A 25516-nucleotide genomic window follows, 5' to 3' on the forward strand; every position below is an offset into this window, starting at 1 on the left:
GTGTGTAGATCACCAATGTGTTTAGTTTCTAAATTGCTTGGAACATACGGTGCTGTGGTTAGAGACAGAGATGCCAAAAAAAATAAAAATCTGATATTTTGGGACAACATATAAACCCCAAACCCAGTTCAGGGCATGATTCACTGTAACAGAAGATAAAAAATTGCATTTGCAATAAAACACTAGTTTTGCTTTGATTTTATTTTTTTTTTTCCAATTTTGTTGTCCCCAGATGCCCTCTACAAATAGTGTATAGGAATTAAAGTGTCTTATTCTGGAAGACTGAATAAGTTTCTTTGTAGTGTGGGACAGAGTTGAAGAATCTGGAACTTTATTAATTGAGGTGGTACTCATTTAAAAAAAGAAAAAGTAGATAAATTTCTTATATATTCTGGGAGAAGAAGGCAAAAGAAGGTGCAAAATAAGTAAAGTAAAAATAGTCTAGCAAGTAGAAAGCTAATCAGAAAGGGAAGAACTGAAAAAGATAAGGTCAGAGGTTAAGAAGAGAGCAAATAAGTGACTGTGGACTACTTCAAGCTCCAGCTTTACAGGGTCTTGTGCATTGGATCCAGTCTTGCAAACAAATGTAGAACAGGTAGCTGTACTGTATTTTAAAAGCTTTCAAATGTAAAATGAGTATGAAAAGAATAATAATAATAAAATAATAATAAAAATAAATTATCACTTAACCACAGATTTACTTTCAGCAATTTTATTAATGCAGCCAAAAGTTCTAAACACAAATAACATTTGATATTTATGGATTTTCCAGTAAGAAAATATCATCACAACAATATTTTAGAAGACTTCATATGAAAAGCTATAATGTTATATACATTTAAGTCTTTTAGCCATGAAATATGCTTTTTGACAATAAAAATGCCTCCCTTCTGAGTCCCACAAAAATGGCCTTACAAAAGATAATGTAATTATAGAGTATTTTTATTAAAGACTTTGGAATTGTAAAGTCACCTGCTCTAGCTATGTTACTAATTTAAGGCTTTGGGGAAGCACCCTAAAACACTCTTAACCTCACAACAGTTAATTAAAGATGTTATTTATTTTGAGATGCTAAAAGAGGTGATCAGCATTGCTTGGCTTCCTCAGCAAATTCTCCAGGGAAGAAAATGCACAGGGCTACATATACAGTATATTCTCTGCCTACATACCCTGCTTATATAAAGCTACGTACAAATCTAAGTCATCAGTAACACACAAAACATGCCTTCCTTTCTCCCCAGCACATGGGATCTGCAACAACTTCTTCTGAGGTGGGTCCCAGCACAGTACTTAAACGCTGAACTTGAGGTGCAGGAGCACTGCTGTAAGGCAGCATTACACAGCTTTTTTTTAGTGTGCTAACATTGAAAGAGGCCATTTGTAATGCTGAGTCACATTTGCACAAATGAGTCCCTTTGGTTTTAACAGGCGTGTGATTGTGAGAAAAGCATGACACAGGGGAAGTAATTGAGCACCTGTAGCTGGCAGGTTGTGAAAATCCCATTTTCTATTCATGACATTTGTAACTGGATTAAACTATTTTCATGTTTGGCTAGATGAATACGATGGAAAGATTAACCATGACATTCCAAATAAGCAAGCAGAGTCATCCAATATTGGGTCTGTTTGGGGCAAAACGTAAAAAGTATGCAGAACTCATCGGGCTCAGCAGAAAGAGGAAGAACTGGAATTATGTGATGGTGGGACTTTGTTCCTTTAACTGGTGTAACCAGACACAATGTAACAGTGATAGGATATCCTCCAGCTGCCCTGGAAAATTAGAATAGAGGATTTTATTATACAGGGACTGCACAATAGTGAATTTGTTGTTCATGCTACCATTTGTTTCCTTTGTTCACAGAACACTGCAACATACTTGTGGACAGATTAACACTACAAATAACTTGTTCTGTCTTAAGCTGCTGGGGAAGCAATGGCTGCTGTGTGTTCTTCACACAGATTTCATGTTCTAACAAAGCACTTTTTTTTTTTTTTAACAACAAATTAACATTTATAGCCACAATGAACATGCGTAATAACTTAGATACATATTTTCAGAACAGCACCCAAGAGTGCCCTACTAACTGCCTGACTGGGGGGAGCAAGAGGATTCCCATCTCATACCTAACATACTGCTTAAGAAATGATGCTTTATTGTCTCTTACACGGTTCATTTGAAGAAGAAAAAAAATGCTTACTTGGCAGAGATACAGCAAATCTAAATGACCTCCATTATTATTGCCTACATTGCTAAAATGAAATGTTTTCATTTATCTCAGTATTTTCCAGTGAATATCATGCAATTACTACAATTTGCCACTATAAACAAACTATATGGCTGGTTAAATTGGCTCAGCGAACAGGAAATGGAGGTGTCTGTTAGCAAATGCTTGATTTTTGCTAGTAATCTCAGATGTCAAAGTAAAGTCAAAAAAAAAAATCTGTACATAGATCAGAAAAGGTATTAAGTTAAAGACAAAGAGGAAAGACAGAACCTATAGCAACACTTGAGTTGGTAATGAGTATAGCTGAGTAGAAAACTCATGGGAAATTAATAAACAATTGTTCCTGAGACAGAAAGTCCCATCTTGCCCCTGGCAAGTCCACTTTGTCTTTATAGATAGCATCCAAAGGATGTGGGTCATACATAGCAGTCTAGCTAAGCAGTCTCTAATTCTAAGCATCTTAAATTTGGTCACATCAGAGTCTGAATTAAGATGCATTGTGAGGATTTCAGTGACTCCACTGGAGCAAGACTACTGAGAAACAATCAGACAGTAGTTGTCCCCTGTCAAATTTACACTGGAGTGAAGAATAAACCTGGGCATTCCTTGGGTCGTTGGCCATCCATTACTTTCAATATGCCTATTCAATAGAAATTCCAAAATTGAGTCCCCAGCTGGTAAGGGCTAGTGGGGAATGGAAAGGTGGTCTCTTATTTACTGACATAAATTGAGCAGAAGGGAGACCACACCCTGGGATTAAAAATGATCTTGTACTGTTTCTTTGTCATGAGTAGAACAAATTATCAAATTCATGGGATTTATTTCATTTGCCATGTCCTGTTCCCTACTGTGTTGTTTCAGATAGCTCAACAAGGAATTTTAATACAGTCTCAATGTGAGATGTAGAATGGTAGTTAAAAAATAACTTCTTCAATGGAGTTCAAAGGACAAGGCACCTACAATTTTTTCCTCCATTAGACTGCTTTCTTCCAGAGATTGCTTTTAGAGATAAACAAAATTGTCATATTCTAAATAGCTGCAGTCAAACTTTTTTTTCTCCTGAAATACTTAATTAGATTTTTAGATAAAAAAGCTTGGTAAATTCTCAGCACTGTCAGGTTCATTTACAGGGATGCTAGCTATGTCATATTGTCTGTGGTCTCTATTTTGGAACAGCACTAATGCTGAAAACAAGCCAGCTAGCAAGCAGCTCAAGAACACAAAAACTAGCTTTTGGAAGAGATGGCAAACTTCTGTCTGTTTGCAGCTGGTCAGTAAGCTCTTCCTAAAGGCAGAATGGTGAGTGAAGCGTTCCTAGATGTCCCAATGCACGAGCAATGCAGAAGAAAACAGACGCTCCGGGCTGTCAGACCCAATGACCCACCATTTCCTATTCACAGGACTGAGCCATGTTAGTGGTAGCCAATAAAATCCAGAAGCAAGACAGGTAAAAAGAGTGTCTGACTATTTTGAGGGAGAATCTGTGGCTTGAATAATGGAGCACAAGTATTATAGCTTTCACACCACTAAGTGTGTCACCAAATTTTTGTAGCTGAGTATCTGTGCTTTGCTCTACATCCCAGTGTGGGGTGTTTTCTGTGGGCTACACTGCAATGACAGCACGAAATGTAACTTCTGCTGGGACTGGTGCAGGCTCTGTTCTCTGCTGGGCTAGCACTGCAACTTTCAGCGTGCTCTTACAATCTTGTTCTACAGCTATCAACAAAAGCACAAAGAAAGCTAATGAAGTATCTGCTAGACTGGGTATGTGCCACATAGCTGATATTATAGTGATTTTGCTAAAGTTTTCCATTTGGATGGCAAACAGTATCTCAGAGTTGAGCTAAGAAAAAAAAGAGCAATATTGTGCCAATTTTTTGTTGTGCACATGGCTATACCTAGGCCTTTTTGCTGTTTGTGAATTATTCCTATTTTGCCTGTCCAAAACTCAAAAATGGAATTTTAGCTGTAATACTTTGTACATGGGACAGGCAATGCACCGGCAGTCCCGGTCTCTTCAGTTTACTTTATCTTTTACTGTTTACCTGAAGTGGTGATCAGTATTCTGTGTCAGGCCAACCATTAATTTTCTCACAGAAAATATAGATCAGGCCTTTCAAGGAGCAAATGAAACAAGCTGATCCTTGCCAGCCTTGATGGGCTTTGCTTAATTGGACCTGGCAAACTCACAACAAACACTGTGATGTGGACTTAATATAACACCTACTCTTTTAAAACCTTGTCTGTAGCACAGTTAGCATAGCATGCAAAAAGTTCCGTTTTCTACATTGAAGTGCTGCAATAATTTATTCTAGAGATTTACAAAGAAATAAAATGTTTTGCTGAAAAAAAAAAAAAAACTCAGACTAAGTTTTTATTTAGCTTTTTCAGTCTGTTAATAAATATGGAGCTACTGGGAACAATTTGTTTTGTAAAAAACCCTGCGTTTAACCTCAAATAACCATTAGTGACCACAGAGCCTTTTGGGGCCTAGTTATTTGGGACCTTTAACACCTAGGAGAAGGATGTGGATGATGTTATTTGTTTTGCACTATAGGCAGGGACTGCACAGGGATACCTTTACATCATGTCAACTCTGTACAGAAACAGTTACTTTGTCATTTTTTCTATTGTTTGTCTATTTATAAAGCTGTAATATCCTTGTTCTTGAGCCTCTTGAGTTACTGTAGTTAAAAGGGGAAAGCTTTCCTGAGCAGGTTGTTAATATTTCTTTGTAATATGTATAGTATTTTCCTGATCTAGCATACATTGGAAGAAAAATGGCATTTCGATATTTTAAAACTTAAAATTTCTTTGATTTTCAGATTCTCCAATCATTTAAACTGATACAACTTCGCTGACTTCTCTGAAATTTAACCATTTTACCCCAGCGGAACATGTGGCCCAACAATCACAGCACAGCCACTCTACCATGGGGTGAATCTAATGTCTGCCAGGACAGAGACCATTACCCATGCTTTGTGTTGTAGTTGTCACATATACCTTGTCTAAGTGATTATGGGACTTCAGGCTAATAGTTTTAAAAATGTTCTTGTTGGTGACGTACTTTGTCTTGCCAGCTCTCACATCCTTACACTACTACATCCAAGTACTAGATAATTTTCTTAAAATCTTTCCCCAAACCCTGGCTAACATCTGCAGGTAGAAACTACTTAACACTAATCTGCTTTGACAGGAGGACTGTATCAAGCACAGTCATTAAGTAATTTGGTGGAAATGAGAGGAAAAAATAGCATCCTAAGGAAGGCAAGTAACCCCTCCCTGAAAATGTGCAGGGGCTTGCAATGGTAAGAGCACTCCATTATACAAGTTTCAGGTTAAGTAAGGTGATTACAAGGGGGCCAAACCCAGAGAAATTTGACTTAAATGCACTGGGCTGTGTTTCAGGGTAAAGGGATCATGGGAAGCAGGTACTTACTTATAGCTGTAGTTTTCGGTGAAGAATCCTTAGCAAAAAGAGTTGTAAGCACTGATCCAGTTTTCTAGGGTATTTTAAGGAAGGGAGTAAGGATTCCCTCAGTGTCTTTTTTTTTTTTTAAATTGTAAGTCTTGCCGAGTTTCTCTTACATCTCTGCTCCTTAATAATGTTCTTTGAATCAGTTTAACCCCCTGCTTACAAATGGAGACACATGAGCACTTCTTATCAAGAACACAGATAATATAATTTATATCCATAAAGGGCTGAAATGTAGTTTTATGTTTTGTTTCATACTGCTTTCAGTAGCTTTCCAATGAACCTGGCCATTGTTTTTGCCAGTTGGTGCCTGTCAGAAAGGTTACAACAGTCTGCAAAAATCTGGATACCGCTTTACGGGATGGAGATAGCTGGATTAGTGAACATGGGATTCACTGTACAATAAGCACCTTTGTTTAGAGCCTTTGCAAAGTCTGGAAGTGCTGGCAATGTGCCTGGTTCAATGTAGCTATTAGAGTCTTTTCATTGACTTTAATTGGAGCTGGATTAGGGCCTAATCATTGCAAAAATCTTCATCCTGCAACGAGCAATGGTCACATTTGACCTCAAAACTTCAATAACAGCCATTGGTAGGGGAAAACTAGAACATAAAAGAAAGAAAAATAATATTTTCCTGCCAAACAGGGAATGATAGATAACTATATGTAGTATGATGACCATACGCCTCAAATTTGTCTTGAATTCCCTACAGTTTTTTCTACTTATGATCTGTCCAATTTTGATTTTTGGCAGCTGCCAGCGCACAATGAAGAGAAGGCTGTTTGTCTGCCTTTAGCTGGTGTGGGATTTGTTGTTGGCAAGCACAGATGACAAACACTTCAGTTCTGTGACCAAATGTCTTTGCCTTTGTTTTTATTAGACTGTGGGATGTTTTGCCTGATATGAAGCAAGATATTTTTGACAACTTATTGCAGTGTAATAAATGAATAAAATATCAAAGAATAGCATCTTATGTGTGTGCATGTATATACATGTATATTTTTATGCATAAAAGCATGATATATTACTTTCTTTTTTTAGGATAGATTTTACAGTTAACAAAGCCAATACTATCTCATTATTACAGCTTTGCAGGGCTAGGGAGTAGTGACTGTCCATCTCTGTCTCTTGTTCTTTGCCTTCAATTTCTTTATATTATCTATGTACTACAGATGAGAGGTCCCATGCTTCATGTCCTACGAAAGTCCAAATGAGTATGTGAAGTGCAGTAAAAGCCCGGCTGAATTGAGCCAGCCGGATTAGTAATGCAGGAAACACCAAATGTTGTAAGAATATTAATATTGTTATAAGGGATTTCTGTCTAAAGCTTATTCTTATTTTTAGAGAAATAACTTTTGACAAGATGATTTAGAGAAGTGTGTTTTGTTTTGGGGTGTTTGATGTTTTGGGTTTTCTTTTGGTAATGTATTGTAGGAGTTGTTGCTTTTTGTTGCATTCTAAACATCTGCTATTTGGGAGGCATGGGAAGAAAATCTCTGTTACTTTTACTCTACCTACCAGTATGAGATATGAGGATCATTTCATAAGAAGTGTAACTACAGGTTACTAAAACTGATAACATCTTTTTCACCCTATCTGTTTGCTGTCTTTAATAATAATATTGTGGAAAGATTTCATTAAAGGAAGAAGGTTCCTTAGCAGCTCTTGATCATGTTTTTCTTAAGCACTGAAGATTTTTATTCCTGGCATACAAGATGCTAGTTTGTTGTTATTCTTTCAATTTATAAGGGCATTATTATTTGCATGCAATCAAATGTGTCAGACAATTGGAAAAACTTCAACATGGCAAGAATATTGTTAAGCCTGGCAACTTATACATAAAACAGTTTACTCGGTGCTCTGCTAGCAAGAAATTGAAGTTGTTGCAAAGAAAATCTTTTTTTTTTTGTCCTTCTCTCCAAGGCAAGTAATTTCAAGCTAATCTCTTTGATTCACTTTCTGATGGACAAATGTGTCAAAACTACTGGAAGCAAATGCTGTAGGGCTTGTGTTTTAAGAGTCTCTTGATTCATTTATGTACTTAAAAGTTTTCTATTTTTATTCATGGTGAGCATACTTCACCACCCCTGTCACATCAGCTCAGAGACTGAATTGAACTTTTCCCCTTTAACAATTTTACCTTCTGAAATATCTGTAAAGCATATTAGCTTGTTCTTTTTTAAATCCCTACTGGATGTATAACTGCACATTCAGTTTAATTCACTATGACTATAGTACTTCTTTGTTATCCTCAAAATGGTGTACTGCTACCTACACCAGATAAAACTCCATTGCCATTAGGATGATGGAGACAAAATTTTGACATCTGTGCTCTGCCTTCCTCGCTTTTTTTTTCCTGTTGTGTTTATACACAGTCAATCAGATTCAAAATGTGTGCCTGTTCTTCTTGTGCTCTTGCTTCATGTGGTTTTTTTTACTTTATGTGCAAAAAAACTACCTGGAAAATTGATATTTTGTAATTCAGGCCACATTTTTAGGTGTCTAAATAAGTTAGTGACAAAATTCCTTGCCCTACTTTCAAAAGGAAAAAGGAGGGCAGGGGAGGGAACGGCAAAGCAAGGCAAGGCAAAAAGGCAAAATGTGGCCTAATAATGATATATGCCTCTGAAGAATACACAAAACTTATTTTAATATCAAACTTCTATTAGAGGTGGCAAAAATACCTATTGGCTTCAAGGAAAGTTTGCAAAGACCCTTGTAATGGGTACTAAGAATCTATAGTGAGGAAAAAGTGGGGGTAGGGGCAGATGAAGAGTCCAGTTGGAAGAAATTACATGAATTATTCTGGAGATGGAGGAGGAGGATTGTTTGAAGGAGACCTCAAACAGTAAATCATAGAAAAGAAGGCTGTGGGACAAGAGAAGTTGAGAAAATTGCAGCCATTTCTCATCTTAAAGCCCAGGTGATTCTCTTGCCTAAAAAAAAAAAAAAAAAAATAGCCTTGGAGAAGTAAGGGATTAAACAGTTGGGCAAATGATGTACAAGGAAGTCTCAAGCCCTGTTCAGAGCTGGGCTTTTTCAAAGCTCTAAAAGCCGAGGGTAGAAAAATTAAGGAAGTGGCTGACAGGAACTGTCATGCCATGGGAGGCGTGGCTGGAAAGCACAGCGCTACAGAAAACCATTATTCAGGCTTGGGGGCTTGGGATGGGGAGCCTGAGGGCTACAGAGGGCAGAAGGAAGTTCAGGCCCACAGAAAAATACATGACAAAGAGAAGAACTGAAGATCAGTCCCAAGAAGAGCTATGGATGTAAGGGAACTGATTCACATAAGTCAAAAGAATTTTGCCAGAAGAGAACATTGTAACAGTTTCTGTTGTGAGGGGATTACCCCAGAAGTGGGGGGGGGGGGGGGGGGGGGGGGAGTCGGGGTACCTGCAGGACTATTATAGGTCTCTGAAGAACTTTGGGGTGTTTTAAAGCCCTACAAATTCTGAACAGATGCTCATTCAAAATACAAAATGCGCCATACCTCCCTGTTGCTTGCTCTTGATTTGGGTATATGTAGCAGTTTCTCCTCTTTCTCCATCACTTCATTTCTTGGTAATATGTTTGCAGTGCAGATGCTGAAGATGGCAAACAGCTTCCCAGAATTAATGGGACTCGATAGCAATGTAATAAATGCCTGTCTCACACACCAGCGGGAAGCATCCCTTCTGTTTGCCCTACAGCTTTGACTTTCAGCTATGTGTGTGGAAGATGATACATTCCGATATAAGTGCAATTTCCTTATGGATCATTTAGTACTATGTTCAAAAAGGCATTGCTAGGCTTTTAACTTTCAAAATCAGTGAACATATGGGAATTTGGGGTAATAAATATGCCCTGTGCCATAATGTGCATTACCTTTTCCATAGTTATATAAATTCCCTCAAAACAATTTTTATTCAGTTGTGCACCCATCAGGTTTTGGACTGACTTGGTCTCTCCAGGCCAATGAGATGAACATCATATATCAACTCCGCTTTTCCATTCACCATTAAAAACAAAATTCAGATAGAGAATTTTGTTTTGTTGATGTAATAATTTCATATGACAGCGGAGGCTTCTTGCTTTATTTGTTAACTACAGTAAAATAAACATTTTTATTTGGAAATCTGCAGTATTAATCTAGCTTGCAATACAGCATGGTAAATATGTGCTTATTTCTTTTCTGAGAAAATGTCTGTCTGTCATCCTGCTTCCAGTGCACATGGAAAAATCACACCAACTTCGAAGAGTTTGTACTACAGTTTCTTAAAATCTTAAACAGTACAGAGAGATAGTAAAAAAAAAAAAAAAAAAAAGTCTATTCAACTATATTTTCAAGGGGATGTTTTGAAACCAACCTACAGTTTTTCATGCCTAGTAAGCTACATGAACATCATAAAATCAGTGCGCACAAACAGAACAGGTGCCAGCAAACTGAAGCAGACCACTATATTGGCATTTGCAAAATGATGCAGTGCATCTTTTTTTTTTTTCTCCTATAGCACTCTATGACAGCTGTTTTGGGCATCTCTAAGCCCTTTGCAATCTTCCCAGAGCCAGCTCAAGACTTCTCAACTTGAATTTTGCTTCATCACAAGGTCAGGATCTAGGGCTGGGGTTGCAGTGCTGCTGCTGCCACAGGAGGGAAAATAACGTGAGGGAGAAGCACAGAACTGAGATGAGGGGTACCCTGGGGCATCGGGCTCCCTGCTGCAGTGTGTTGGGGCCACCTTGGGCCCTGGCAGCAGCAGGAGGCATTCTAGCACATGGCAGAGAGCAGGGCCGTGACCTTCGGCAAGCCCTCACAGCCAGGTACACAAGGTGCTGCCTGCTGCACCCAGAGCCAATGCCATGAACATCCTTTAGCTGGCAAATGGTGATGGGTGATTATTTGCCATCTTCTGACATCCCATCATGCAACAGAATCACTGTCTTGCTGCTTAATAGGTAGCTTTTGGCAGCTAGTCAGTCCAGATGTCAGTCACAGCAGTGAATTTCTCCAGTAACTGTACCCAGATGTTAGCTTTTTAAAGTTTTCTTATTCCTCCTTTTTAACGTTTTTGTTTAGTTCCACTGCTGCCATTGCTGACAAATGCAGTCCTGCCGGCAGCCTAGCACGAGGACTTCAGTACTGCTGTGGCAGTACTTTGTCTTTCTGAATGTCCTTCCTTCAGTCGTATACAATGAAGAATTTGTGCCTTGTCTTGCTGAGGTTAAACTCATAAATTCTTCAGGAGTAGAAGAGAGCAGGACCCTTGCAGGGCTATCAAAGGGCAGTTCCCGCCTTCCCCCCGATGCTTCTCTTATAACAACTATTCATCATTATAACAAAAGGCAGAATATATTCCTGTAGATATTCTAACTGCAAACCACGGTTTAAAAATTGAGAAGGCAGTGACTAGAGCAGCAAACAGGTAATGCTGTAATCACCTTCAGACCTTTTTACAGCTACTCAGAAACTCGACATGTGCTACAACACATCTTTTCTCTCAACCTGCAGATTTGACTCCAGTCTCCTCCAGTCTGGTCTCCAGTTGTTTGCTAGCTGTCAGTAACAAATAATTTCCCTTCCATCTGCCAATCACTGCAGTCACCTGGAATTTTCAGCTACAGTTTTTAACTGCAGAGGTGGGAAGAAGACATGCTGGAGAATAACATGCTATGTTCTTCAAATCCCAGGGGAACTACTTCAAAAATACCAACTTTTCCCTTTTCCTTTCTAAAATTCTCAAGTTGTGGGTGTGAAAATGTATGGTGTGGTGCTGTATTGAATCATGCTGGAATAACATCATTCAGCATGCCCTTAAATCCTCGGTTTCTGTGGCTGAAAATAATAAAATCTCATTCCTTTAAATGAGACTAGTCTATATTTGTACCAGAAGTGCTCTAAAGGTGAGGAAGCTAGGAGCCTGACAACTGCATGTGTGCTTACCATGTTCCAGTGGGAAGTGATCGGGTGTTCCCTAAAAAGAATGCAAAGAACTAAAAAGGGACATTTCAGGGAAAGATTCTTTCCCCACCTCCCACCCCCGCCTCCCCACCCAAAAAAAATCTGAAACTAGGAAACTAAATGCAAAGAATGTATTAGAATAGGATAAACCTATGCAAATGTATTATGTAGCTGAGTCAAGGACTAGCAGGGCCATGATTGTAAACAAAATATATATTTATATATATATATATATTTTTATATATTTTGTTTTGCAACAACTAGTTGGTACTTCTTGTACAGATTTTGAACTCCATTTAAACAGCTGATCAATAGAACAATCCTTTGCTTTGTGCAAAGTAAAAATATATATATATATTCAAGCTACTACACTCAATTCTTACATAAGTCTACACATCTATATATGCCAGTGTTATCTCCCTAGCTTTTAGCTATAGGTGAGCATTATCTTTTTGACAGTAAATGTTGTGACAGAATGAGTTCTTGGCTGATGTTCTGATTGCAGGCCATATCAGTAATAATAAATACACAGTACTCTCTTGCAGCTGTTTTCTTATGGGTGTTCAAATATCTCTAAGTGCTTTGATTTCTCACCTGTTTGGATTTTGCATAGTTGATTTTGAGGGTATTTGGAAAAGGAAAAGTGCTTTAAAAGGATGTCTACTGAACAGTAATGTGTCTTGGTGTTACTCAGGGCATTTCAGATTCCAGTTAGCAGTTAGTAAATGTGCAGGTGATTCCTCTTTTAACAGAGTAGGTTTTTAAGAACCACTGCCAAGTTCTGCTCATGCATTCTGCTGGTTATAGTACTATGCAAACCACAAAATTACCAGCCATGGTTTGGGTAGAGAAAACTACCTGAAAATTTTAACTTCTCTAAAGGAAATGTGTTAAACTCTGCCTAGTCCTATTCACTTTCTTCCTGCCTGTTTAATCCAATGAAAGGTACTTTCCAGCAATTCATGTTTCTGTTTTCTAATAACTTTTAGCCTGATAATATAATGAGGGTCTCTATGTATTTCCCTTGCTTGCTGAGGTATTCTCACATTCTGTCACAGGCTCTAATAAGTGAGAGGTGTGATTGATTATACAGTCAATATTCAAAGTCAAAGCAATAGGTAGATAATAAATTATCTTTCTGGCCAAGCTGATGGAGCTTTAAACTTTTCCCCAAATCCAGAGTCAACAGCTAATAGGAACAGTACAGTTAATTTGTATAACTCCTCAATACACATGGTGCGTATTATCACAAATCACAATATTAATTCAGAATTGTTTCATTCTCTGTAAAATATAACATCCTTGTGATCTCTGGTAGAAGAAAAGACTCTAAAACACTGTACTGGAAAATGAACAGCTGCAGCAAATTGATAGGATATTAGATAGGCAGACTGTAATTGCTAAAAGTTTGCCAACAATGCATCACCTTACTTGTATTAAAATAGTCTGTGAATCCTTTTGAAGGAACAAACAAACAGCTTCCACTTCATCATAAATATATATATATATATATATTAGGGATGTGGAGGTGGTAACATTGGCAAAAGTAATATTTATTTTTGTTGGAATCTTCCCAACATACCCTGACAAAGGACTGACTAAGGATAATATCTAATGGTTCAATGTTAATTCACAGAAAAAAAATACTGTACTACTGTGGCTTCCAGAAGTGCTGTGGGTTCTGTATGTGGTGTTGAAAGTACAGCCCCCTACGCAGCTTGAAAGAAGTGATGTTAAAAAGCAGGACAAGCAGTGGTATACAGGCAAAAACAGAGGTTGTAAAATTCCAAGTAAACTCTTCTGGGTAAACATTACATAGCTAAATTCTGAGTTGTCAGATCCCCACTATTTTCTGCAGAGACACTAGGAACTGAGATGAGACCTACTTAGTATAGGAGAAGAGCTTATTTTTGTTACGGCAATAGGCAGGCATAGCTGCAATATGATAATAAGGGGGTTACGATTTATAATCTGTAGAATTACGTTTATTGACTCATGCTGTGATGCCCACAGGACAAGGAACTTGTGGCTGGCAAAATTGAATGCCTTATTTCTTTTTTTCAGAACTGAGTTATAATGAAAAGAGTTAGGTAAGGAAACAGAATGATGAGCTACCATAAAACACACACAATTAAGTGAGCTTGTGGAAGTAGGAGCCTGGCTCTCAGCTGCTGTGGAGCAAGTTTTGTAGATACCAGTTTCTTTAGCCCAGACCTCATTGTTATCTTTATTTGTAGTACCATACCAGTGAACATAATCCTCTCCAATAGCAAAGTATAAGGCAATATCTGCCAGCAATGGCTTTCTCCTTAACCTTATTTGTTACCCAGTGTTTACCACTAAGCATACTTTTTAGATGGTACAGCTCTACAACCCAATACCAATTTTAACCCTTGTCATACTTAACAGCCCATGGATATTTACAGGCCCTATAACTGAGAGGTGTTTAGTGCTGCTATATTTAGCATTCCCTGACATACCTTCTCAGAAGCTACTGCTAGAAATCCTCACCCTAGCCATAACTCCACATCAGGCCCTCCCCAAACAATCCAGGAGGTCTTCACCACATTGAGATGGTTAGAGCCCTATAGCTATCTATTCCACTATATAACAAAGGAAAGACATTTACCTTTGTCTACACTAGTTTTCATGCACGTCTTGCCTTCTTTGAACTCTGCAGCATTTCAGTAACTGCTTCTCTGTAACCCTAAAACGATTAATTATTCTGTCCTGAGGAATTGCCTTAACACCACTGAACACAACCCCTCTGTGCCTCAATACTAAATGTAAATTTTTGTCCCTGCAATCATCAGCCCATTATCCTTATGCAGAATATGATTTTGCAGGGTTTACTAATTGTCAGAACAACAGGTGTGTTCAAGAGAAGAAGGTTTTATTAGTTGAAGTTGGTGGGGTTTACGGTGTAGGGTTAGTACTAGATTTACACTAGGTTTGGGCAACTGAGGGCATAGAAAATGGGAATGATTGTCTACAGTCCTGCAGTTACCACAGCTCCTATCACAACTATCCTAACTAAATTCTAGGCCAGAGACCTCTATGTAAAACATTTTCCCTTGGTAACACCTCGCAATAACTCGATGTATCTTCATTGATCCTGAGGCTCAATTGTCTTGAACTGCAATTCCAACACTAACTGTAGGTCTTTTACAACCCTGGCTGTTAAAAGTTATCTCTAGTCGCTTGCTTCTGCACATACCAACCATTCTGCTAACATGATGAACAGCCTTGCTAAGCTTTCATTCACGATGACTGATAAGTACAAAGAGCAAGGGCTTTGTTAGTTGTGGAGTGAGAATTATTTAGTGATATGAATAAACTTGGAATTAGGAGTAGGTTTAGGAAATTGGAAGGCTGAGGACTTGTGATATTTCTGAATGCAACTAAGTCTAACATTTGCTGCAGTAACGCAACTGCAATTTCTTATGCCAGGAGGACTTAAACTTAATTTTGTGTCTAGTAGTGTTCCTGTTGGTTTATGCTGCACTGTTAGTACAAAGCGAAATCAGTCATGTCAGTCAGCTGTAGCTGAAATAAAGGATTTAAGACTGGGCCAGTTACGTGCTTAAGAAAATAGAGCCAAGTTTCACTAGATTCATCTTTCTGAGAAGTGAAGCTAATGTTTTCTACCTTATATTCCTTCAGTTTAGTTACAGAAACACATGCTGATCATCATGATGCATACTTGCCTGTCTTTCATCCTGATTTCTTCCTCTATACTAGGGTAATAGCAGAGGAGATAAGTTTGCAAATGTGGAAGATCAAAGCATTGGATGTGTGATGAATTATTTTTATGCCCAAGAGACAAATGGAGAAATTTTTATCAGAAAGTAATTATAGCTCTATATTGTAAGCACCTTAACTTCTGACTTGTAGCTAGTTGTATAATCTGGGGGGACATATGCAGTGGAATCTTGAGGATGACAATCTCCAGCTGCAACTTCTTTCACCTCCTATGTAGTTCCCAGTTCAACATAGAATGAGAAGAATGTAGTCACAAGGAGCAGTTCCTTATGCGAAGGAAGGTAGTTCTTGAAAGAGATGACTGAACTTACTTAGTTGGAGAGAGTTGCCTTGTCCTGACTAATATTATTTGGGCAATGTGGCCTCATTCTTTCATTTCTGGTGGAGGAAGACAATAGCAATTTAAATTATGAATTACTGTAGTGATAACTGACCAAGTGAGCCTGACCTAGCTACAAATGGGCATAGACAAAGGAGATGTCTACCACCTCTAGTCAACAGCCTCCCAAAGCATCTGCCTATGTCTTCTGCCAGTTCTACTAACAGGTCATTTGCATAAGAAAGAAAAAGAAAGAATGAAAGAAAGAAAAAAGGAAAGAAAAAGAAAGCCCCATTCCTTGAAGGACTTCATTTAAGTTATTTCTGTTGTATTCAGAGAGTTAGTTGGCTTGTATGTTCTTAACATGAGTCATTTAATCCAAAAATAGGATTTGCACACACATTTAGCAAATCTGCTAACGGCCCACATTAGTTCTGCACTCAGTCGTGTTTGCAACAATGCCTTCTGGGTGCATATCCCTGCTTTCTTGAAATCCATTTTGATCTTTCCTATTTTCCGCTTGTTCATATCTTTTCTGTTCAGTTGATTAAACAGACATATTTAGTCATGTACTTCAGTTTTAGTATTGAGGTGACAGGGAAAGGTCACCTAGATTTTCTGATACATATCAGTTTTTCATCTGTGATATCTTCATAACATGACATGAAAATTAAGTAAAAGATCTTCTCTGAAACTCTGATGGAGACTTATGCTTCCTTGGAATATTGGAAAAATAGGATTTAATCGTCCAAAACCTTCTTTGAAAAGCTGCAGGTAAGTGTACCTGTGATAAATCAGTCCAGGTACAAGAAGTAATGTGAAAAATAATCATTTGAAGACTAGAAACCCAAATCCATTTATATATATCTTATAATCCTAAGGGAGAATACAGGACTTCCTAAAATAGTATAATTTGAAACAGACGTTTTTGATGCCCTTCTGGTTTTGTTTTGTTTTGTAGATACAATAGATTCAAACCCAGCAGTCATTAACTGTAGCATATAAAATAGTATATGATAAAAAATGCTGAACTGCCAGTCATTTAAATTGTCACCTGTTTTTTTCTAGAGGTGTGCATCTTGTTTTCTGATTGATACAGAAGCTGGAGGGAGTTAAGAGTTTTTTCATTATTGCTGTTTTTTTGAAAAAGCTGTTTTTGAAATGTTAGTTGTGGTGTTCAGTTGCCACATCAATTAGAAGCATTCAGTTTCCAAATAAGAGCTGCACACTTGGGATCAGATCCGTACAGGTCAAGAAAGTGATGGACTGTGTTCACTGAGCCATAAGATAAGGAGATCCTTTGATACGTACGGAAAGCATGAGCCCTGATCCATTAGCAGAAACCATTAGCATAAATACTCTGCCAGGTCATTGACATCTGCAGAGTCAGATCCCCCTGTGGGACTAGATATGCAGCACTTAGATCTTGCTAGTAGTCTATCACATGATAATGAAATAATCAGAAAAAAAAATACACACCAAGGAATTCTTGAGTTAACATACTACTGAAATAAAATGAAAACTGTACACAGCTCCTTATAGTTTGATACATGTTGTATAGTGGATTGTTTTAATGTTCTAAGCTCCAAGCTTTAATTCACATTCAGACTGATCCAAAGATTTAAATGTGAGTAGAGCATGTCCAGCTGAGCTCATAATGCTCTTAATGTAAATTATGCACACAGGAGTTGCCAGAAACCAGCTTCCCTAATCCCATGCTCTAACCTTTATTGACTGGATTACATCTCATCTCAGTAAGGTTTTTGTATGCTTCTTGACAAGGGTGGTTCAAAACCATCCGCTAAAGTGTTCTGGGTTACATCTACCTTTCCTAAAAGGGGACAGAGGTGCAGGAGACTCGAAACTCCCTAAATTAGCTTTGATGTCAAAGAGTTTGTCTGATCAGTAATTTTAGTGAGAAACCCAGAGGTAAAAGCTAGTCTTTATTGAAAGAGGGGAAAGAAGGAGGCAGGAAGTTCAGGCATCTTTAATTTTGATTTTTTAATTGTCAATTACTTTTCTTTGAATGCATCATCGGAAGGCCATCTGTATCATGAGGCCATTGTAGGAATTGTAAATTTTTCAGGTGTAGGGAGCAAATCACGACTCTCACAGGCTGTGAGTTCTCATACACTTTAAATGAAACAGCTGCAACATCTAGATATTGGGTAGAGGTGTTGGGGTATGAATTTCATGTGCTTTTAGCCTGGCACAAATAAAGCCAGCCACATCATCAGCACATATGTCTTACCTTAAAATCATATTTTGCTGCATACCGATTTATGGTATTGGGTCTGATATGTCCTATTGCAGAGTAGTTTCTGGGAATTAGCTGGAGTATGTGTTTTAGCAGAATTAATCTTAACCTAAGTGCCCTGATTTGACAACTTAACAACTGTGGAGAAAGAGATAAACTTTACAACTGTCTTTATCCTACTAATTCAGGCCGGTGTTATTAATAAGGTGTGTGAGATTTACAGGAAGATCTCAGGAGGCAGATTTAAGTTTAACAGCCAGGAAAACTAAATTTTGTTTGCCCTAGATGCAAGGCAGAGAATGTTAGCATTTTTGTCTTACTTTCCAGTAAGCTACTTTTACAAATAACACTGTAAATTTTACACCAGGGTTTCAATTACTGAAGGTTTTAGTCACCTGAATGGAAAAAAATGCAAAGAAATTTGCATGCAGTTAAATACATTAAACATTTCTTTAAAACAAAGAAATAAAATGTCTTACAAAAAATAATCCAAGATCCTCCATGAGTAAAATGTATATCTCACACATATTATAAGAAATATAAACAGGGAAAAGAAACTCATAATTCTTATCCAGGGATAAGTATGCAACCATCAATAGAATCTTATAGTTTTCAGTTTTTGTGATATTTATATAATACCTTTCCCTCTGCCATTTCAAAGTGCTTTCTTTATGTTTTGTGGCGACCTTTGTGCAATAATATTATTCTCATCTCAGCAATGAAAATGCAAAAGTAGCAGTAAGTGACACCCAAAAAGCAAGTGCCACACTCAGAATAGAACTAATTCCTACCTCCTTGCACCAGCTTTTATATGCGTGCTCTTTCCTGGAAGTGCCTATTCAAGCATGCCTTTTTCATTCTATTCTGAAATATTTTAAAAATATTCTGCCTACATAAGAAAACAACAGCCTATGAACACCAAGTTTTTCTCTGTCAATTCCAGAATTCAGCAGTGTTGCTTCTTCACATCCACATTAGCACACTTTTAAATATACAGGAAAATGGCTTTCTATTTGGCAAGATGTGCCAGATACCAGAATACATTTTTCATTTATTTTGGTTGTCATAACACTTGGCATGGTTGATGGCATAATAACTTGGGGTCTTTCTGATTTGCGTGGAAATGTCACCACGAGCCCAGTACAAAAATCAAGATATGATCATTTCTTCTCTTGGAAAATTCACAGCAAGGTGGAGATACACAACATATTAAAAATATAAATTTATGCAGTACTCTCTAAAGAAGGAGCTTGCTCCTACAATCCCATGGCATCTAAAATTTCTTTGCAAAAGTCTCCTGAAGTTACTGTGAAGTGTTTGCCTGACACGACCCTGTTTTGTTTGTGAGATCACAGCTCACAAATAAAGAAGCTATTGCAGCTTTAGGCACTGATCCTATCACTCCAGTACTTTAGAAGAAGGCAGTATATAATTGCTCTTGAAATGCTGCCCTAAAGTGTTATTACTACTAATATATTCTACAATGCTGGAAGTAATTATAAAAAAAGATGATGAAAAATGTTAAGAGAGTATAGAGCATAATTTTACTCACAAATTGTGTTGATGATTTCTATCACCAACTCATCTAACTAGCGACTCATGACATCACCAGACTTTAACCATTTAGTACTTGCTACAAACAGATGTGGCTGTGCCTCACTTTCCTTTTGTAAAAAGCAAGCCATTGGGCAATTTATGCTCACAAAAGAATTAGTAATTAGATTAATTAATATTGGCTAGGAATTCAGATACTGCAATGTGAGTAGAAAAGTCCATGTGGAAATGAAAAATTTCATCTTCAGAATGTAGTTTGCATCTACTTGAGGCCTGGGGCTGCACATTGAACCAAATGTTGAAAAATCCTTAGGCAGTAAGCATCATCCATGCTGAGAGTCTCATGACTGAGTCCGGAGTCTAGAGAAAAAATTAATATATGATCTTGCAATTAGACTGTAGAATAATTAACATACGCATGGGAAGGATAAATTCAAATACAGGTAATCTTAATTCATTTTTTTCTCTAGTTAATTTTGCAGCCTTTATATTCTTTCACCGTAGGTTTTCTTTCACTGTAGGTTTTCTCTGTGATATATCGTATAGAGGAAAGTGCAGTACAATTAGTTGATTTAGTCTTCTCTATTAAATAATCTGTATAATCTGTAAAAAAAAAAGGAATGCAATAGCCCATTTACTATTCTACAACTATTGAGCCATCTTTCAATCAAAAATAACTTCTCAGTCACTTAACAAAAAAAAAAAAGTCAGAATCTTCCACCATATCTGCCAGGTGTCCAACTCTCTTAAGTATATGCTTGAACTTTGAAATTCTCTGTGCATAAGCCATGAATTATTTGTAGTTCATAAGTAAGAACATATCTGTTAAAAATATAGATATGCTAGGTTATTGCCTTACAACGCTGTTGATCTTTAACTTGGTTTCAGCAGAATTATAATCTGTAGATCAGCTAGGAATTAGTTGTGTTGTAACTGGACTAGAGGATAATCCTTAAGATGTATTATTTGTTATATAGACCTCCCAGCTGGAAGCTCCATCCAAGCTCAGAACTTCATTTATGAAGTAAGACAGGACACATCAACTTTCAGGTACAGTTCATACTTTGCCTTTCCCAGGACATACTGTAACATATAGCTCATTTCACTAAGAAGCAGATTTGTGAATACGCCTTTGCAGGTAAAATAAGGAAACACACAAATACACACATTAATAGGGAAGTATATACCTACACTGGTATCAAAAATCAGTATGTGTTATCCTTATCTTCTAGTAGGCCTTCATTCAATGAAACTGCATTGTGAAATACCCCAGAGCTATGTATTCAGTAAGAAACAAGCAATTGTATTTCTCAGTCATTAACTTTAATTTTATGCTTAGTTCTCAGATAGTTTCCCTGTGTTTCCTAGAGATCCAATCCTGCTGTTCATGCCCATGCGCAAGCCTTGTTAACATTTCTCTTCAAACACTGCTGGGACAAAGCATCTGTGCTGATACTACATAGCATAAATTCAACAAACAGGCTTGACAGTAAAAGTGAATGCTCCGAGCTACCCAAAACTATTGTCATAATGCTGACATTGTCAGTTATCATATATACAGTTCATATATACATATATCATATATACATTTATATCATATATACAGTTATCCTTGGTGAGCAGGGGCAGAGGGGGATCCAATTCTACCTGCTCAGAAGTGAATTGCAAAACACATAGAAAGAGGTTTGTTCACTTGTATCATTATTACAAAGATGACACACTGATTTTGAAGATTCCTTTTTTTTTTATTTTTTTTTTTCCCTGCATGCTTTAAATATGGATATTGTTGATTTTAGCTGCTCTCATTTTCCTGGTCACCTTTTTCTATTTTTGCAGGACTGGAAACATGAGTCCAGTGAAGCTGTAATTTCAGCTTTCATTCCTGGCTAGCTCAGGTCAGAGAGAGAATGATCTGGGGTTTTCTTTTCATTGAAGACCTCAATATGTCTCACAGAAGACAACAGCAAATCTTCCATTGAATCCAGTTATTCAAGATCAGGTTCAAAATTGGAAAATTCAGCAGATATACACCAGTAATGAGAGAAGAATCCAGCCAATCAAGCATACAGCTTTGATGCTTTTATTTCTGTTAATCTATTCAAAAGTAAGCACTGTGCTGATTCATGTTCATGGTTAAGAAAGCATTTATTTAATAGTTTCAAAAATTTTGAAAATATACTATAATAAAATGTGAAATTTAAGACCTAGAATGTACTATCACAAAAAGAAGTAAATAGTCTTAATAGCAATTATGAAGGGATTTCCTTTCCAATGAGTGACAACTTTTATAAAGAAACACAAAGAATATATATATTTTTAATTACAGTTCTTTGTTCAATAAGTTCAGACAAATGGCTTTTTTTTGTTTGTTTGTTGTTTGGTTTTGATTTGGGTTTAAACTTCAGCTGATCCAAGGTGTATGACTCAACCATAAAGTTAAATAAACCCCATACTGTTCTTTTGATACTGCATTACAGTCAGAGCTGAGAAAATAAATCAATTTGGTTTTTGCTAATTCCTTGTTTTTCACATTGAAAATTCTGTAACATTTTTCTTGAAAGTCTGTCATTTCATAGAAGTATTTTCAAATATTTATTTGAAGTAGTTGTTAATATTTGAGGTATTTGGGTTGTTACTGTACACAAAGGCTACTTAGAATGGTGCTCCTTCTGCTCCTTCTTCCCAGTTTTGCATTAGATTCCTGAACTACAAGCTAAAGAATTGATGTAATGTCAACAAGTGAAGTCACTCTTTAAGGATGAAGTTCAGGAAAGTATATGTACATGAACCTCATTTGCCTCGTGCTGCAGAAGATCTTGCACTTGTATTTTGCTTCAGACAATAATATAATGATAAATAAGACCTACAGAATTCTCAAATATATACATAATCATTGGGAAAATACAGTTGATGAGAAGTCTCATAAAAAATTAAGGCAAATATTGACGGAAAAATATTGTGCTATCTGCCAAGCTGTCATTGTGCTGTAAAATCAATATTCTGTAATGGCAGCCCAATCAATCAGCCAAATTTAACTGTAACGCAAACTTTATCCTTCACACAAACCTCCTTGAAAACTCTGGGTAAACTTACCTGGTCTTAATCTGGGATTTGTAGCAAACCCAATCCCAATCCAGATTCAAAGTACATTATATATAATTCGGAGATTTATAAGCAAAGAGTGGAACTGAAGTGAGTAGGATTTTATTTTTGTCTAAACTATAAAAGTGAAAAACTTGGCCAATTTCCCCTAGTAGATAAGACAATCTTTCTTACCATGTATTGGTGTGGAAGAATAGCTAACCAAAAAATATACCAAAATTGCTCTCAGCTTCATTTAGAATTACAAATATTTATTGTAATTCTTTATTTATTACTACTCTTTATTTATTACATATTCTTTATTTATTGCTGTGAAATTACTGAAAGGAGAAAATATGATATGGCCAGAGCCTGAGTTAGGACTATAGTCTATGTTAGTCCTTTGTGCTGTTGTCCTAGATATATAAATAATGCATCTTGTTGGACAGACTCGATTTACAGTTAGTTCTAAATGTGACAGCAACTGATCATCAGGCAAGTATTTAGTAGTTAGACAGAAACACCTAATTCATGTAAGAGAATGTCAGATTATTTCTTCCTCTTGTCACTAACACATTATTTAACAAAGGTTTATTCCTATTCTTAGCCATATGACTGGTTTTGCAATTAAGGTCTTTGTTTAATTTCTTTAAACCATCATTACTGTTTATACATCTTCTGCAATTCCATTTTTAAATGTAATTGCTTCTAAATCTCAGAGGATATTAATAGCTGCCTGAACTGATGTTTTAATACTAAGAACTGTGATTTAAAATACTAAAGCAAAAATTGAACAAAGCAAACTAGACAGAATTCTAATCATGTTCTGGCAGCTGATCCTTTCTATTTGCTATCTGTAGCACTTCTTTTGGTGTCTGAGATTCAGTTCTAGCGGTGGGTTTAGAGTTGCATAAGACTACAATATGTGTCTTTACAGTGGTGATGTGAAAACTTAACTAAGTCATTCCCCCATTAGAAACCACTGTTCCTTAACGTTTACTTAGAACGAGGACAGAGTTTACCCATACTATTGGAAATTGGATTGCATATTCCTGGCCATCTCACATACTGTTCCAAAGTACTCCTCCAGCTGGGGATGCTATCACTGAGCTTGTATCTAAATCTGTAGACAGTTCCTTTCAACAGGAATTTAATTAATAATTCCTTCAGTGTCTATTGCACCTCTGTTGTTCACATCTCCTAAAATGGCAGTGGAAGGTTCATTCTTCCTTCACCGAGAAGTCCAATTTTCTGTTTTCTTCACAAATATATATTTGAAATAACAGTCTTTAACTTAGAGAATGTCTGTAAAGTGTTTCAGAAACAGATTAGAACAATTTTTTATTACAGAGAAATGACATCCTCTCCAGCCTTTTTTTTAAACATTTTCTTTCTGGCTGCATGAATGTCAGATATGCAGGAACGAACCCTCTTTATTTAGTGTATATGCTTATTCTCTCCTGTCAGAACATTTCTTAGAGCGCAGTTCCTGCTCTTTTAAGACACTCATGACAGTTATGATTGTATGGATATACTAGCATAATCTCTTCACAGAACTAATGTTGATACAGGCAAGGATATATCATCAATGATGCTTTAATAGCAGCATGACCCAAGCAATCTTTTCCACACTCTAGCTACTGAAACTTTCAGATTACGAGGAATTTTAGCAGCGCACTTCATTGCATCTTTTCCTCAATGTCTCACAATCAGTCAGTAAGCATAAAGCTCTGGGGGTTTTATGTTGTACAGAGAGTCCCAATCTTTCTTGATTGATTTTTCCGCCTTTTACTGTTCCACATAAAAGTGTCTGTCATTCATATATATGTATGTGTGTGCATAACATGATTGAAATGATTCTGAGAGGCATCTTCTTAAAAGTTTCAAGCAAAGTAATCTGAAGCGGTAATGTTTTACCATGCAGTAATCTCAAAAGCTTTTTGCAACTCAGCTCCACCTGTTCTACTACAAAAATTTTGCTGCTCTCTGACCGATCAGAAGAAAAGGCATTTCTGTGTTCACTGCCTTATCCAAATTTCCCTAAATAGTTCCATTTTTCTTTTTCAGACATCATCTCATGCTCACTGGCAAACATAACTATGCCAAACAAGAGCCGCATGTGGAACAGCTCAAGAGAAGGTGGAGAGGTAGCAATAAAATGAACACTCCCTGGCCACAGATGAGAGCAATCTCAGTTGCTCCTAATTATGCTTGGCTGCCTATGGTTTGAATGAGTCATTTCAGCAAACAGCGATCAACACTGGAGTACTTCAGCTTCTGCCCTTTCCCTGAGACAAATTCTCTTCTTCAAATTCCAAAAAGCCTGATGTAAAATAATTACATCTTCACTCTGGCACCTGTGAGCTTACGCAAAGAGTTTCTGCAATAGCTGAGTCACAAGTTCTACTCTTTAATACCTTAATTTTTTTTAACTAGTCTTTTGCCTTCAGTCTACAATGACTTTCACTCTTATATCTGTCCTGTCACTGCTGCTCCCTTTTATGTTTCCTGTTCTTGAAGATATTCCGTGCAGCCCTTGAGAGACCTGTCTCTTCCAGTTCCATCACAACAATCTGCTCACTTCTTTTTTTCTTGAATGATGCTTTTCTTCTGCATGGTCATTTTCTGATCTCCTGACTGTCGGTTTGGAATACAAACGCATTTTCCTTGTAGCGCTCTTTCTTTTCTTGTTATATTTCCCAGTCGTTCATAGTTTTCCATGTTCAGGGACCTGACTCAGCAATTTACATCACACACCTATTGTCCGGCAGTCCTTCTAATTATGCCACACCAGGAACTGTGTTACAAAGCCCAGACTAATTAACAAAGTTTTGTCAGGTATGTCTGTGTAGGCCAAGTGGAGCTTCTCCAGTGAATAGCATCTGTGAAATTTCCCAGGGTGGAG

General features: G+C 37.1%; 1 long non-coding RNA gene across 2 annotated transcripts in view; it reads left to right on the forward strand.

Annotated features, from left to right (window-relative positions):
• The window catches only part of LOC106030887 (uncharacterized), a 32814-nt gene extending 9687 nt beyond the window's left edge, over window positions 1–23127 (forward strand). For both annotated transcript variants that reach the window (XR_001204015.3, XR_010832271.1), the window contains exons 2-3: window positions 20508–20580; window positions 21367–23127. This is a non-coding gene — a long non-coding RNA (uncharacterized lncRNA). The remainder of the gene's footprint in view (window positions 1–20507; window positions 20581–21366) is intronic.
• Window positions 23128–25516: the final 2389 nt, after the last annotated feature.

The sequence above is a fragment of the Anser cygnoides genome, chromosome 1 (genome assembly GCF_040182565.1).
Source record: "Anser cygnoides isolate HZ-2024a breed goose chromosome 1, Taihu_goose_T2T_genome, whole genome shotgun sequence".
NCBI lineage: Eukaryota > Metazoa > Chordata > Aves > Anseriformes > Anatidae > Anser > Anser cygnoides.